Source organism: Culex quinquefasciatus, chromosome 3 (assembly GCF_015732765.1).
Source record: "Culex quinquefasciatus strain JHB chromosome 3, VPISU_Cqui_1.0_pri_paternal, whole genome shotgun sequence".
Taxonomy (NCBI): Eukaryota; Metazoa; Arthropoda; class Insecta; order Diptera; family Culicidae; genus Culex; species Culex quinquefasciatus.
Genome location: NC_051863.1, coordinates 36,674,356 through 36,690,223, shown reverse-complemented (window position 1 = coordinate 36,690,223; position 15,868 = coordinate 36,674,356). Strand labels below are relative to the sequence as shown.

The 15,868-nt window shown below is 33.9% G+C and overlaps 2 non-coding genes across 2 annotated transcripts; both read left to right on the top strand.

The window, feature by feature from the left end:
• Positions 1-10,926: 10,926 nt before the first annotated feature.
• On the top strand, positions 10,927-11,000 carry Trnat-agu. The gene has a single exon. It is a non-coding gene; the product is annotated as a tRNA-Thr (tRNA).
• A 131-nt stretch (positions 11,001-11,131) lies between these two features.
• On the top strand, positions 11,132-11,213 carry Trnas-uga. Its single transcript has one exon. It is a non-coding gene; the product is annotated as a tRNA-Ser (tRNA).
• Positions 11,214-15,868: the final 4,655 nt, after the last annotated feature.

Genomic DNA, 15,868 nt, shown 5'->3' with positions numbered 1-15,868 from the left:
CGCCGTCACCGCCACCACCACCCCGTCAACAAATGTGCAATTGATTTTGTGTGGTTTTTACTCGCTTTGCTGGCGATGAGGGTGGTTCCGTTTAAAGTTGTTTTATTTATTTTGTAAACGTCATCTCGAGGGTTTGTTGATTATTTATTTTTTAAATTTCCTTTTTATCGCCAATTTTTATTAGTTTATAAATTTACGACAGAACCACCCTAGGGGCGCATGCAAATCTCGTTAGCATTTTACACCCCCGTTGTTTTCACTGTGAATCCTGCCTTTGTGTGTGGGGCGCGCGCTTGTTATACAGTGTTTGAGCCCTCGCCGTTCACACATATTTTTCCGGTGCTCCTCCTCTGTATGTGCGCTGCTACTCAAAATTGGTCCGTTTTTGTCGCACGGGAAATGAAAGTAATTAATTCGAAAGCGGCGGCTACATTAAAATTCAAAACTGTTTGTCACTTGCGTGCTCTATATATTTTATTAATTTATGATTTCACGCCACTGCACTTGACATGTTAGGCTTGTCAAAGTTAATTTCGAGCTTGGACACTTGAGAATATGTTGCCACTAAAATTATCGTATCAAAACAGCTTTGCATTGTGCTCATATTACAATTTACGTTTAAAGTAACAATTCTTCTACAAAAACAAACCACACACAAACAAGATAAGCTTGAAAACCTCGAAGAAACCCAGGCCATTCCACACGTCAGCACTGTGGAAGACGTTATCCCTGAGCACGAGGGCCACAGTGTCAAGGACCAAATGATCCAATTTTCAGATACCCACATATCCTTTCTTCGAAGCCCTCGAAGCCTGAGACAAGAGCGGTAAAACCAAACATCATACCACACAGACGTAGATAGACACGTGTACAAATATCGGACGGCCAGCAGACAAAGAAGAAGAAAGGAAGAAGCCTTCTTATGGGAAGAATGCTTTTTGAAGGGATTCGTTAGGCAAACACTGGAAAACACTGGTAGTGTCCAAATGGACTTGAGTGATAATCAGTTGTAAATGCAAAAAAAATGCATAAACAAATATTGTTTGAGAATATGTTATTTTTTTCTAAATCATATCACATCTCCAAATCATCCAAAGGGCTTCCGAAAGACATTTTTATCCCAAGTTCCTACATTCGAAAATGTTATTAATTATTGTAACGATGAAAATTTGATTTTTCGAACTTTTTAGGTTTATCTTAGCACGAGGCTGCCCTAGTACCGACAAGCGTTACTAACATTCCTGTCCGAGATCCTGTCGAGATCTACAAACTGACATGGCGGGCGCCGTTGGTGCCCTTCGAACTGTATGCGCTCTAGTTTTATCTACCAGGGTGTTTTAACCTTTATTGCGCATTCATATCGATCGATTCTGATTTTAAGTTATTACGGAAAACCATGGGTGATTTCAAGCAGAAGTTCAAAAATAAATCATCTCAAAAATTAGCCCTCTAATGCCCATTTGTTCGATATTTTCATATTTGTCGTACTTAGGAGGTCATTTTGGGAAACTTTTGATCCACGGAAAAAAAAATCTCTTGTTTTATACTTTTTAATTGTTTCATTTTCAGCAGGGGTGACCAAAGGTAATTTTTTGTGGCCCACAGACCATTTTTCAATGCTCATGCAAAATGGCCCACTGATCCACCTGTAAAGTGTTTTCATAATTCTTATAATTAAGGTATAGTGAACATTTTTAGTTTTAGTTAATATGAAACCAATAATTTATTTATTATTTACGATCCTGAATATACGAAACAGATATTAAGATGAAAAATCTAACTTGTTGAAACAATTTCGCACGTGTGAATGTGATTGAAAACAGTAAATTTCGTCTTAAACTTCATCAAACAGTTTTGGAAATGAGTTATGAAACATTCAAATTTTACTTAAGTGGAAAACTGTATTTATAAACCGCCCCGTTACGAATTTAGTACGTAACATCTGATTCAGATTGACCACAATTTATCAAATTATTATTGAAATTGGAGAAAAAAATGATGAAAAATCTCTTTGCAACAATTTATAATTTTGATAAAAATATACTATCAATTTTCCAACCATAAGAAACTTCGTTTTTTTATATTTTAATGAAAAAAATGGAAGTTAAAGACTATTTTCAATTTTCATTTTTAAATGAAAAAAAAACTTGTTCAACAACGAATGTCTTCAGTCACAAAAGCATCAATCATTTATTAACATAAACCAGGTCGTGGAATATTGGGTTATTGTTTAACCTGATCTGATAGTTAAGGCAAGAAAATTGAAACATTTTTATTTGATTTTTTAATTAATTTTTTTAACCTATACAATAAAAAAGTTTTGAAAGTTTACTTTATTGTATTCAATTTTTTTAAATGACGATAATGTCAAAAAATACCCACAATTTCAAAATCAACAAGTTTAAATCAATTAAATTATCCTGTTTTCAAATAATTAAAAATAACTATATAACAACAATTTCCCAAGAAAACAGCAATATTAGCTGCTCTATATATTTTATTAATTTATGATTTTTAAAAATAACTGTGTAACAACAATTCCCCACGAAAACAGCATGATTAGAAAAAAAAAGTTCTCCAATCGAGCTCAATTTTTTTTTTTCGGTGGGTTCCATGGCCGCAGCGATGGAAGAATCATCATCAAAATAAAATCTATTTACGCTTACCAAGAGAAAAAAATAAAAAGAAACTTAAAAAATCATCAATCTTTCAATTACGGAAATTTCAGTACCCAAAAAGTATAGGTCATCATCCAAATTTAAAAATTTTCGCAGTTTTAGTGAGAAATGTTGATTTTTTTCTCGATTTCAGTTTTTCGATTTTTTTTTAAATAGTGACCGTGACCATTTCTAAAAATATGTTTTTTTTCAAAAAGTTCAGAAAATTTGCTATCAAATTGTCTAAGAGACATTGAAGATTGGATCTCGGGTTGCTGAGATACAACCGCTTAAAGAAACACTAAAATTGAAGATTTCTAAGTCTGACCAAAACAACCCACCATTTTCTTATATCGAAACATTCGTGAAATTTTCCGATCACTTCGAAATTTTTTTTTCGAAATTTTTAAATCAAGACTAACATTTTAAAAGGGCCAAACACTGAACATTACGCCCATTTGAAATGCTAGTCTTGGTTTCATTTTTTTCGAAAAGATCGGAAAATTTCACGAATGTTTCATGTTTTAACATTGAAAATCGGACCATTAGTTGCTGAGATATCGACATTACAAAATGGTGGGTTGATTTGGTGAGACTTAGAAAACTTCAATTTGTGTAATTGTTTTCCTTAAAGCGGTTGTATCTCAGCAACCCGAGGTCCAATCTGGAGTTTTTTTTGAAAAGGTCCTATAAACCAAATTTTCATTTTTTTGCTTTTTGGGTGTTTTTAGAACCGCCTTGAGTCAGGGGTAATCAAAAACACCCAAAAAGCAAAAATTAAAAATTTGGTTTATTGGACCTTTTCAAAAAAAACTCCAGCAATATTCAATGTCTCTTAGGCAATTTTATAGCAAATTATCTGAATTTTCAAAAAAAAATGGAAATGGTCACTCATGGTCACAATTTTTAGAAAACGAAAAACTGCAAATATTTCGCTAAAATCAAACTTTCGGTGGCTATATCTTGAAAACAGAGCCCTTTATCAAAAAATCTGTGAAGTACTTTTCGATTGGAAATTTAATTTTACATTAAAAAATTACGTCAAATTTGTTTTTGCATGAAATTTCGATTTTTTCCAAAAATCACTATTTTTTCAAAAATTCATGACTCGGCGGCAGATTTTTTACCATGTTTTTATATGGCTCAAACGTTGCAAGTTTTTGTCCCCTAAAACATATCAAAAAATCTCGAAAATAAAAAAATACGTATTTTGGGAAATTGTGTTTCTGTGAAAAAAAAGTTGTTTAAAAAATCTGCAATTTTTTTCTTCATTGTTTCTATTTTTTCTCGATAGTCCTCAACAATACCTACAACTTTGCGGAAAATTCACTAAAAAGTTTCAGCTGTTTGAATATTTATTTAACATTTTTGTATGGACAACAGCCAAAATTGTATGAAGACTTGTATGGGTGAACCAATGACACAAAAAAGCTTCTTTGGTCATAGGGAAGGCCCCCACAAAGTTTGGGACAAATTGTCTTTGACAACTTTTTGATACGATGCAAGATCAGGCTTCAAGATACAGCAATATTTGAATTACGAAACACACAAATATTTAAAACACTTACGCCCTTCTCAACTGTCATTTTCGAGTGTTACTGGCTCCATATACACAAAAATGGCTTATATAAGCGTAGGATAACATGTCTGCAAAGTTTCATTGAAATCGGAGAGGGTCGGGTACAACCGATTCCCTATTTGACATTGAATTACTCTAAGAGCAATGTCGTACCGCCCCTTTCAAATGTTGCTCCAGATTCATGCTGTCCAAAGTGAGTTTGCAAGCGTATAAGATTAATTAATAAAATGACTTGAAATTAAAATTTATCTTCAGCATACTCAAGATAGGAGAAGCAAACCAAAGAAAAATAGATATTTAAAGAGCGAGCGCCAGTGTTGCTAAATGAAATACATTCATTTAACACAACAGACAAATTTATAAATTGGCAATTGAAGGCAGCAGTGTGGCTTATCGATGATAAATTTAAGGCCTGTCAAGCTTGCGTTTGAAGATAGTACTATTTACTTGGAATATGATATGAACCAATTTTTCTTCAAAAAATAAACTACAGAAATTTTATACATCAAACTGATGCTAATCGGTTTTGTCAGTATTTTTGGATATACTTTTATTTGTTCAAATAAACGTTGCCAAACAAACGTTCTTTTATCCTTTCTAACAACTTCAAAAAATCCTTCTCACTCCGACGGAAATTCCAAAAAAGAACCCCCAAAATCAGCACCAAAACAAAACCCTGTCCCAACGTTGACTGCACAGACAAAATATCCTGGCTGTCCTGCGATGTTGGCACTGGTTTCGACTCGGCTGTGCCCTGTGTGCCCTGGCTTGGGAAAAAGCATAAAATCAATACCCAGATTGGAAGTCAAACGCAAAAGTACAAGCAGCGCCGCAGCGTTGGCCACCAAGCACAAGTGGAAAACTTTTCCCGCCTGCCCCGACCCCACTGCACAAACACACACACACACAAAGGACAAGCGAGAGAAAATGAAATTATTAGGCTCCTGAATTGGTTGGTTGGCCCGCCAGGATCAGCTTCAAGGCGTGAAATGTGGCGAGGAAGGCGGGTGGGTAAATCGGAGGAGGGAAATAAAATAATTTGGCACAATAAACCCTGAAAAGCCTGATGATCTGTTACGTCGGAGCAACAGAAAGGGGAAGGAAGAGGGAAGAGACCCTTGTAGAAAAGGGGGGGGGGGAAAGAGCACGAGTTTTTCCTCATTATGAGTTGTTTTGTGTGCACTTTTCTCAGTTCATTATTACGAGAATGGTTGGGACCGTGGAAGATGCTGATGCTGGCGGAACAGGCAAATTTCGAGTCTTCACCGAGCATAATTGGTGTAGCTTTTGTGGATGCTGCTGGTATGGTGAATTTGATGGTTGGCTTTTGTTGCCAGGGCTAGATTGGTTTTCTGTTTTCTATTTCTATCATATTCAAGAAATTGAAACATCACAAACAATTCTGATGTATAAATGCTTTTTTATCAAACTTTCGAAACTTGGAAACACCTAGAGCAACGTTTTAACCTTCCAGGAATTCCAAGCTACCATAACTGTATCCTTATTTTCCTTCCACATCATCTAATATCCTTCCAGAGTTGCCGGAATAGTTCCTGGTACTGGAAAACAACCGGGGAAAAAATTGCACGGAAAAAGGCTGCGCTGAATCTCTCTCCCTCTCTTTTGAGGGTTTTCCGTATGTTAAAACGACCAAATTGGCAGGAATTGGCTCCGTCACCGATTTTCAGCAGTGGGAAATCCAGGGCTTTCGGATGAAAAGTTCCCATCCGATTCCACTAACTGACTTGACCCAACACTTTCTGGAACGCGCAGCTGTGGAGAGCTTTGAAGTTGGAAATTTCAAGGGGAAACATGACAAACTCTAGGAACAGCAATTTGTTTAGATTTTCTCTGAAGGTTTTATTAGCTCGAAGTAAACTAAATTAACAAAATAATCAATTTTCCACTCATTTAGTAAGAGTTGTGATTTGCTTGGGAAAACTCACCAAAACTAAAAACTAAAAACTAAAAACTAAAAACTAAAAACTAAAAACTAAAAACTAAAAACTAAAAACTAAAAACTAAAAACTAAAAACTAAAAACTAAAAACTAAAAACTAAAAACTAAAAACTAAAAACTAAAAACTAAAAACTAAAACTAAAAACTAAAAACTAAAAACTAAAAACTAAAAACTAAAAACTAAAACTAAAAACTAAAAACTAAAAACTAAAAACTAAAAACTAAAAACTAAAAACTAAAACTAAAAACTAAAACTAAAAACTAAAACTAAAAACTAAAAACTAAAAACTAAAAACTAAAAACTAAAAACTAAAAACTAAAAACTAAAAACTAAAAACTAAAAACTAAAAACAAAAAACTAAAAACTAAAAACTAAAGCATGAGCATGAGCATGAGCATGAGCATGAGCATGAGCATGAGCATGAGCATGAGAGACCACCCATGGTTGTCCTTCTCCGTTGCTGAACAGAACCGTAATATCCTTTCAGCACTACTGATCATAGGCTTCGACTATCAAGTGGTTTTTCCCTTATCAACAGCATGTATGAATGCGCTGAAAAGATAAAACACCATGATTGCCAAAACAAGATCAGTTGCGAATAGGTAACAGTCATTGGCCACCAACGGCGCCCGCCATGTCAGTTTGTAGATCTCGATTTTAAGGGACGGGAATGTTAGTTAGCGCAGGTTGCTACTAGGGCAGCTGATTTACTCTGTGCTTACACCCCACGAGCGCCAGGAACCTGAAAACTTGTTAGTAGGATAGGGTGTTTGGTCAGGATTCATCATAGAAGATGATGATGCGACCCAAAATCATAGTGTTTGTTGAAAGGTATTATATTTTATTCTCAAGGCCAACAATCGGATGCTGCGGATGAGACATTTCCCGTTTAACTGTTGTTAATTTTTTAATGAAATGGTTTAATCTTAGACAGCCGGCTGTGGAAAGATAAAACCAAATAATATTTATTTATAAAATGAGGTGTTAAACGCAATGCTGCAATGATAGCGTAGTCTGATTTTTAATTATATAATCATTAAGTTCATGAATTTGTTACGGAATAGACGCGACGAACTCAACCATCAAGTGTCTTCCGATCTTCTTTCTGTTAGCTAGATAAGGTATTGATTTTCGTTGCCTCTCGAGCTACGATGCTATAGAGAGGACTTAACACACAAACAACCGACGTCGAGCCCTCCGAGCTACGGAGCTATGGGAAGGTCTTTTCAACACAAGGGCTTGAAGCACACAATAACTCACCGATTAATATGAATAATTTTCAAGATCGATCTTGCTTTATAACTACAGCGCGAAAAAACAGGACAGCGCGTCCCGAGAAGCAGTGCACTTATGACGGCATTATTCAATTATACTGACCAATCACCCCATGCACACAAACAGCCACACAAAAGAGACGAAAATTATCACGAAAAAACAGGACTGCGCGTCCCGAGAAGCACTGCACTTATGATGGCATTATTCAATTATACTGACCAATCACCCCATGCACACAAACAGCCACACAAAAGAGACGAAAATTATCACGAAAAAACAGGACTGCGCGTCCCGAGAAGCACTGCACTTATAAAAACTAAAAACTAAAAACTAAAAACTAAAAACTAAAAACTGAAAACTAAAAACTAAAAACTAAAAACTAAAAACTAAAAACTAAAAACTAAAAACTAAAAACTAAAAACTAAAAACTAAAAACTAAAACTAAAACTAAAAACTAAAACTAAAAACTAAAAACTAAAAACTAAAACTAAAACTAAAAACTAAAAACTAAAAACTAAAAACTAAAAACTAAAAACTAAAAACTAAAAACTAAAAACTAAAAACTAAAAACTAAAAACTAAAAACTAAAAACTAAAAACTAAAAACTAAAAACTAAAAACTAAAAACTAAAAACTAAAAACTAAAAACTAAAACTAAAAACTAAAAACTAAAAACTAAAAACTAAAAACTAAAAACTAAAACTAAAACTAAAAACTAAAACTAAAAACTAAAAACTAAAACTAAAAACTAAAAACTAAAACTAAAAACTAAAACTAAAAACTAAAACTAAAACTAAAAACTAAAAACTAAAAACTAAAAACTAAAACTAAAAACTAAAAACTAAAAACTAAAAACTAAAAACTAAAACTAAAAACTAAAAACTAAAACTAAAAACTAAAAACTAAAACTAAAAACTAAAAACTAAAAACTAAAACTAAAAACTAAAAACTAAAAACTAAAAACTAAAAACTAAAAACTAAAACTAAAAACTAAAAACTAAATAAAAACTAAAACTAAAACTAAAACTAAAAACTAAAAACTAAAACTAAAAACTAAAAACTAAAACTAAAAACTAAAAACTAAAAACTAAAAACTAAAAACTAAAAACTAAAACTAAAAACTAAAAACTAAAAACTAAAAACTAAAAACTAAAAACTAAAAACTAAAAACTAAAAACTAAAAACTAAAAACTAAAAACTAAAAACTAAAACTAAAAACTAAAACTAAAAACTAAAACTAAAACTAAAAACTAAAAACTAAAAACTAAAAACTAAAACTAAAAACTAAAAACTAAAAACTAAAAACTAAAAACTAAAAACTAAAAACTAAAAACTAAAAACTAAAAACTAAAAACTAAAAACTAAAAACTAAAAACTAAAAACTAAAAACTAAAAACTAAAAACTAAAAACTAAAAACTAAAAACTAAAAACTAAAGACTAAAAACTCTTTTTTTGCAATTCCGTCGTGAAAATACTTACTTTTCCTGTCATTCTTGAACTACGAAATAGCCTACTTTTCTGTACCAAAAATAACAGAATCGAATAGCAACACTTTTCAAAACAAATGCTGAAAAGTTTTACTTTTCAGCACTCAAATGGGTACTGAAAAGTTGAACTTTTCAGCACTTGTTTCGAAAAGTAACACTTTTCAACATTTTTTTGATTTTAACGATTTATTGACAAAATACATGAACATTAGGGTGTAATATCAAAATCGATTTTCCAGCACAGCACTTTTTCAGTTCCTTTTGGGGCCCTAAACAACTCCTCAAAGTTTGAGACTGATTGGTTTAGTCCTCACTTTGCGCAAAGCGATTCAATTTTTAATACAAATTTGTATGGGGAAAACCATTTTTTTGGATTTTGATATTTATCAATTCCACGTTTCATGCTATATCAAAACCGGACTCATATTCGGATGCTCTGGAATGTCCTCTACAACTTTGCCGAAGAGAGTATGGTGCTAACTTGCTCCTGAAAGAAGATATACCTTCCTCAAAACTCGTCTAAAACGTGATTTTCGAGCAAAAAACACGTTTTAGACGAGTTTTGAACACGCTGTATCTTTTTTAGGGGCAAGCTAGCACCATACTCTCTTCGGCAAAGTTGTAGAGGACATTCCAGAGCATCCGAATATGAGTCCGGTTTTGATATAGCATGAAACGTGGATTTGATAAATATCAAAATCCAAAAAAATGGTTTTCCCCATACAAATTTGTATGGAAAACTGAATTGCTTTGCGCAAAATGAGGACTAAACCAATCAGTCCCAAACTTTGAGGAGTTGTTTAGGGCCCCAAAAGGAACTGAAAAAGTGCTGTGCTCACTAAATATGGACAATTTAATTTTTTTCCATACAACCATATTACACCCTAATGAACATTTGACTTAAAATTTCACTCAGTGTGTGTTTTTTGGAATTGCAAAAAATGTTGTAGGGATTTCTGTTGCAAAAAGAGGATTTTTTCAGCACGAGTCGTACATTTATCCAACGAGGTTCACCGAGTTGAATAAATACGAAGAGTGCTGAAAAAATCAAGTTTTGCAACGAGTTCCATACAACATTTTTTGCAATTCCAAAAAACACACACTGAGTGAAATTTTAAGTCAAATTTTCATGTATTTTGTCAATAAATCGTTTAAATCAAAAAAATGCTGAAAAGTGTTACTTTTCGAAACAAGTGCTGAAAAGTTTAACTTTTCAGCACCCATTTGAGTGCTGAAAAGTAGAACTTTTAAGCATTTATTTTGAAAAGTGTTGCTATTCGATTCTGTTATTTTTGGTACAGAAAAGTAGGCTATTTCGTCGTTCAAGAATGACAGGAAAAGTGAGTAGTTTCACGACGGAATTGCAAAAAGTACCTTTCAATTGCAAATTCGATTTGCTTTGAAAAAATATTTTTTTAGCAGTATTTTGATAGTTTTCAAAAAACACGATTTTTACAAAAAAAATGTCATATCTCGTTTATCAAATTTTGCAGCATCAAGAACATGGCTCAGGAGATTTTTTTAGCGGGGAATTTAACTTTCAGTGAAAAAAGTTAAATAAAAGAAATGAAAATGTCTTGCGTGTACCTCACACCAAATCGATCAGAAATTTCATACATTTACATTTTTACATTAAGTTTCATCCAAATCAAAAAAATAAAATTTAAAAAACGCGAAATCGTAGAGAACTGCTTTTGTCTGTTTGTCTGTGGAAGCCTTTTTAAATTTTTCATAAATATAAAATATGCCAGCTAAAACGAGGTTGAGACTATTGTGGAATTTGACAAACAAATGTTTTGTATCTTGCAATAACTGTTGTTTAATTAACAAGGTATAATTAAACCTAACTGAAAAAATGTCATGCCGTGGAAATTTAAATACAATTGATTCCTTTCAATTGACTTGTTTGATTATTATTTTACAACCCCACATGCGTTGAAAAAAATACCAATCAGCCTCACGTTCAACGGCGCCGTGGCTTAGTTGGTTAAAGCGCCTGTCTAGTAAACAGGAGATCGTGAGTTCGAATCTCGCCGGAGCCTCAACTGATTGTGTTGCATCCAAATTAGGGGTGACAACATCAGCTGATAACTTTTTTTGCTGCACCTTTTTTATTGCAGTTTTCAGCTGGGGTTGCCGCCAAGCTGGAAAGTTCCACCACCCCTTATCATCAGCTGAGGTGTCCGAGCGGTTAAGGAGATGGACTTGAAATCCATTGGGTTCTACCCGCGCAGGTTCGAATCCTGTCCTCAGCGTGTAACATTTTTGTTTTCTTTTATTACCGGCAATAAACTGTTTACGGGGTGAAATTTCCCCCTAATCTCTCTTGAGCCGCGCCGCCGTTTAAACTTCAACCTACCTCGGGTTCACAGCAGTGTTCGGTTCAAGTCGTTGAACTCCGTTTAGGGAGCTGATCTATGAGACGACTTGGTGTCCCCGCTCCCCTCCAGAATTGTGACAATCCATTTGACAGCCCCCGCCGCGTTGTGTGTTGTGACAATAATGTGCAACTTCCGAATACCCAGAGAGCGGAGTACACCTAGTTCGGCAGCTCGATTTCCTGTCGCCGGGCAACAACTTTATGTAGCGCAGTGGAACAGGGCAACGTTGGCGCTGGAAAAGGTATCGGATATCGAGTTGTCTTCTCCGGCTGTCAGCCGCCATGTGAAGACAGCCACGTGTCTCCTGTGCACGGTGACTATAATTGAACTCCCTCGCTTTATTTTTTTTTTTTTTATGATTCTTGGAGGAGTTGAAATCTCCACACATGTTGGCAATAAGATGCAATTGAACATGGCCGTTTGTTGTGTTGTTAATGGTTTGCTCCCTTAAGGGGAGATTAATTTTACAACCTCAAACTAAGCTGTTGATCATTTAGAATTCTCAAAACAGTTCTCGGCAATGTCAATTAAAAGGTCCATTTGTTGGCAAGAATTCCATAATGCCTTGTTGAGAAATAAGAATGAATTGTTATTCCTTTTTGTATCAACAAGATGTTTTTGGTTTTAATTAAGGGGAAAATAAATGCTACCGTCATCACGGGTGAGAATGGGTCAAAAAAAATTTTGTGATAGCTTATTTTTACCATGCCAGGTAATCTTTTCTCTCTCTCTCTCTCTCTCTCTCGAACACTGACAGGGACCGCAAAAGTTTCCTAAATTTTTTTTTTTTTTTTTTTTTAAGAAAATCCTCTTCAAAAAGTTATTTCTCTCCTGCTTGCTAACTCAAACTTTAGTGAGGAAGAAAAACTAGCCAAATAAAAAGTGCTTGAAGTTGGTGGTCACTGAGTTGCTGGAAAGTGCAATTTGGCAAATTGGCTGAAAACCGCTCAAGTTGAAAATACTTATTGATTTTACAACTGTTGAATCATGCAAACTCCTCTTAATTGCCAATCCAAACAGATTGCAGTGTTATGTTGTCACCCTTCCCATGGTCAGCGCCGAAATCGGGACACGTGTATCACTCAAGAACCCCACGCGATGATCCCATCTTCTTCGAAACTGCAAATGTAATTAACATATTCAATTCATGGGAAAAGCGGAGAGAGGTTCACCCCTCGGCACCCTCTCGGCAAAAGGATATCCCACATCGTCGCCACACGGAGTAGCCTTTTTGGCCTTTTCCCAACCGCACACACACAGATCGTTCTACAGCAGGAAAAGCGGCAGCAGCAGGAGTAAAATCAATAATTCCGACACCCACCAGCAACGCTGCCACCCACAATTCAGCAAACAGTAATGCTTTGCGAGGAGGAGTACACGGGGGGTTTTGCCTTCTTTATCATTGTTTTTTTGCCTGTAGTGGAAACAAAAAAAAAAACAAAATTGCCATCGTCTAAAAAAAAACTTTCCTTATGCAAAATCGTATAAAAAGAATACAATTTCAAGACGCAAATTTTTGAACTCATTTGAAAAGAAACAATTGGCTGGGCTTGAATGTTTAGTGGTAGAAAAATTTCGTCATTTGAACCAGGGCTGCGGAGTCGGATCATATTTCAAGCGACTCCGACTCCGGCTTTCTGAGTTAAGCCGACTCCGACTCCGGCTCCGGCTCCGGCTTTCCACAAATTGATGACTCCGGTTCCGACTCCGACTCCGGCCTTCCAACTCTAGCCGACTCCGACTCCGACTCTGACTCCAGCTTACCACAAATTGTTGACTCCGGCTCCGACTCCGACACCTAATCTGTATTTAAAATATTTTAAAAATTTCAATTAATCACATCACTCACATTTCAGTTCACACTTGCGCGAATAATACCGGGGTGACATTTATGTTCGAGGTGTTAAACAAAATTATACATACGAATTATTTATAGAAACAGAATGATATGGAACCATACTAAGCTTGGTAGATAAGTGTTCGTTGTTCTATGTTACATGTTGTCAGCGTTATTGAAACAAAAATCATAAATATTTTCAGATTTAAACGCATTTTCTGCACAACAATTTTCTAAATAAATTTAAATTAAGTTGTTTGAAAAATTGGAACTTTTTATTTACAAACTTTAAATTTACATTCATTTTTTTAAGTTTATATGCTAGCTACACTCTTTAACTGTACTTTTTTAAATGAAATTATAAAAGAAAGTTAACCTTCATGATCGAATAAACATATAAAATCCATTTGGATAATTTTAGGCTGAAATGTTAAAGAAACACAGTAACTATCAAAGATACGCTGGTTTTGAAATAGACTATTTTTAAAGTCACTATTTTTTAAAGCTCTTTTGAATTTATTTCAGAGGACGTATATGGAAATTGTGTGATCCAGCCCAGAACACACTTTAAACATACAAATCATGAGAAAATTCTAATATATTTGAAAAAAAATAAAATTATATCAATTATATCACCCCGATTTAAGGTATTTAAAAAAATAGACTTGTTCATCGATATTATTTAAGGATCCACTACACGCAAACATTTTTTGCTTCGAGTATTTTACGGAAATTGTCATAACTCTGAATAGGAAACAGTTAGTATTAAGTCCTGTACAAAAGTTATGCAAAGTTTACAAGACCTAAACTGATCTGATTGTTTCAATAGTTTCTTCAAAAAGCCTTAAAAAATGCGAAAATTTCGTTTACTTTGCATCACATTTCTACAGGACCTAATACAAAAAGTGGGACTCCAACTGTTTTCTTTTCAGAGTTATGACAATTTCCGTAAAAAAGTCGAAGCAAAACATGTTCGCGTGTAGTGGATCCTTAAGAATCAACACTTTAAGAGAAATTGTAAACATTGAGGTAATCGATACATCTAATCAATGATTATTTCAAAACTAGTTGCAACTTATTTTTGATATTTTTTGTTTGTTTTAAATGTTTTCAGCAAGGCGCTTTGATTTATTTTTATTTAAATACAAAATGAGCATGTTGCGGTCCAAGTAGTAGATTGATATAATAGTTGATAATTTATTAGTATTGTTATAATGTCAATTTTACAAATGTTACATTTTTTTCGTTAAGTACTGGTAGTGTACCTTTATTTTCCTATTAACAAAAAGGATCTACTTTAAACCTTACCAATTCTATGGTAATATATTGACATTTAGTTGAATTAAAAGTTTGCAAAAATAAGTTAAGATAAGTTTTATATAGAATTTCCAGAGTTATATAAACTTTTATACTAAGCAGTAAGTAAACTTTATATTCAATCCAATTTATTTTTTTAATCAGTCGAAGATGCCTATTTGGAGTTTGGAGGCTGGATTTATTGTGATTTGACAACAAATAACTTTATTCATGTTATTTTTTTCGTATATTTATTTTGTATAGTTTTTGATTTTTGTAATAGTATTTGTTATACAACTTTTTAAAGAAATCATTCTTTTCAGCAAAATGTTCGGCATGAGTTTCTGTACAAAACGTAGTACTAGGTTTCTGCCAAACTTTAAATTGTTTACATGTTTCATCACAAAATGTGCATAGGGCCCAAGGGGTGTAAATACTTTTTTTACATACTGTAAATACAAGCAAAAAGAGACAGTAAAGAACCATTTTAATATGTTTAAATTTTTTGACTACACAGCTACAATTATTTACTATTTTATGAGTTATGACACTATTGAACAGTGTATGCAAACATTGACAAGAGAGGATTAAAAGATTATCATTGAAATAACACAATAAGAGCTTTCCAATCACAATAGAAATACTTCGAAAACATCATGACATCTGATAAATATCTTGATCCAAAAAAAATGATTATAAAAATGTCAACGCAGTGCACGCGATTCAATAAATAAATTAAAAAAAATGAGAATTAACCTGAATTATAACAAATATTGAAAAATAAATAAGTTCATGAATTATATAAAATATTTTGAAACTCCGACTCCAGCTCCGACTCCGGGTCAATCAGAAATCTACGACTCCGGCTCCGACTCCGACTCCAGCTCATAAAATTTAGCCGACTCCGACTCCGACTCCGACTCCAGCTATTCGAGTTTTGACGACTCCGACTCCGACTCCGACTCCGACTCCAGGTCCCCAAAAAGACCCGACTCCACCGACTCCGGCTCCGACTCCAACTCCGACTCCACAGCCCTGATTTGAACACTTAACAGTGGAAGCACAACTAAAAAAGGGGCAATTCTCTGACACTTGAGAGACAACAATTATGTTAAGTTTTTTTTATTTATTTAGATGAAGCTTTGGTTGTAACGTTCCTGTTACCAAATAAGACCTTTTGACATCATCAGTTCGTCTATGCAAGTCTCCAAACAACTTTGGCAGCTGTCCATACAAAAAAAAAACTATAAGGGACTTCTTTAAAAACAGTTTTGCTCAAAAAAAAATCTACCGCTTTTTCAATTCGATTTTTCACATACAAAATTAATTAAATTGATAATCATTTTTGAAAAATCTAATTTTTAAATATGTTTAAGATGACAGAAAATGTGTTGTT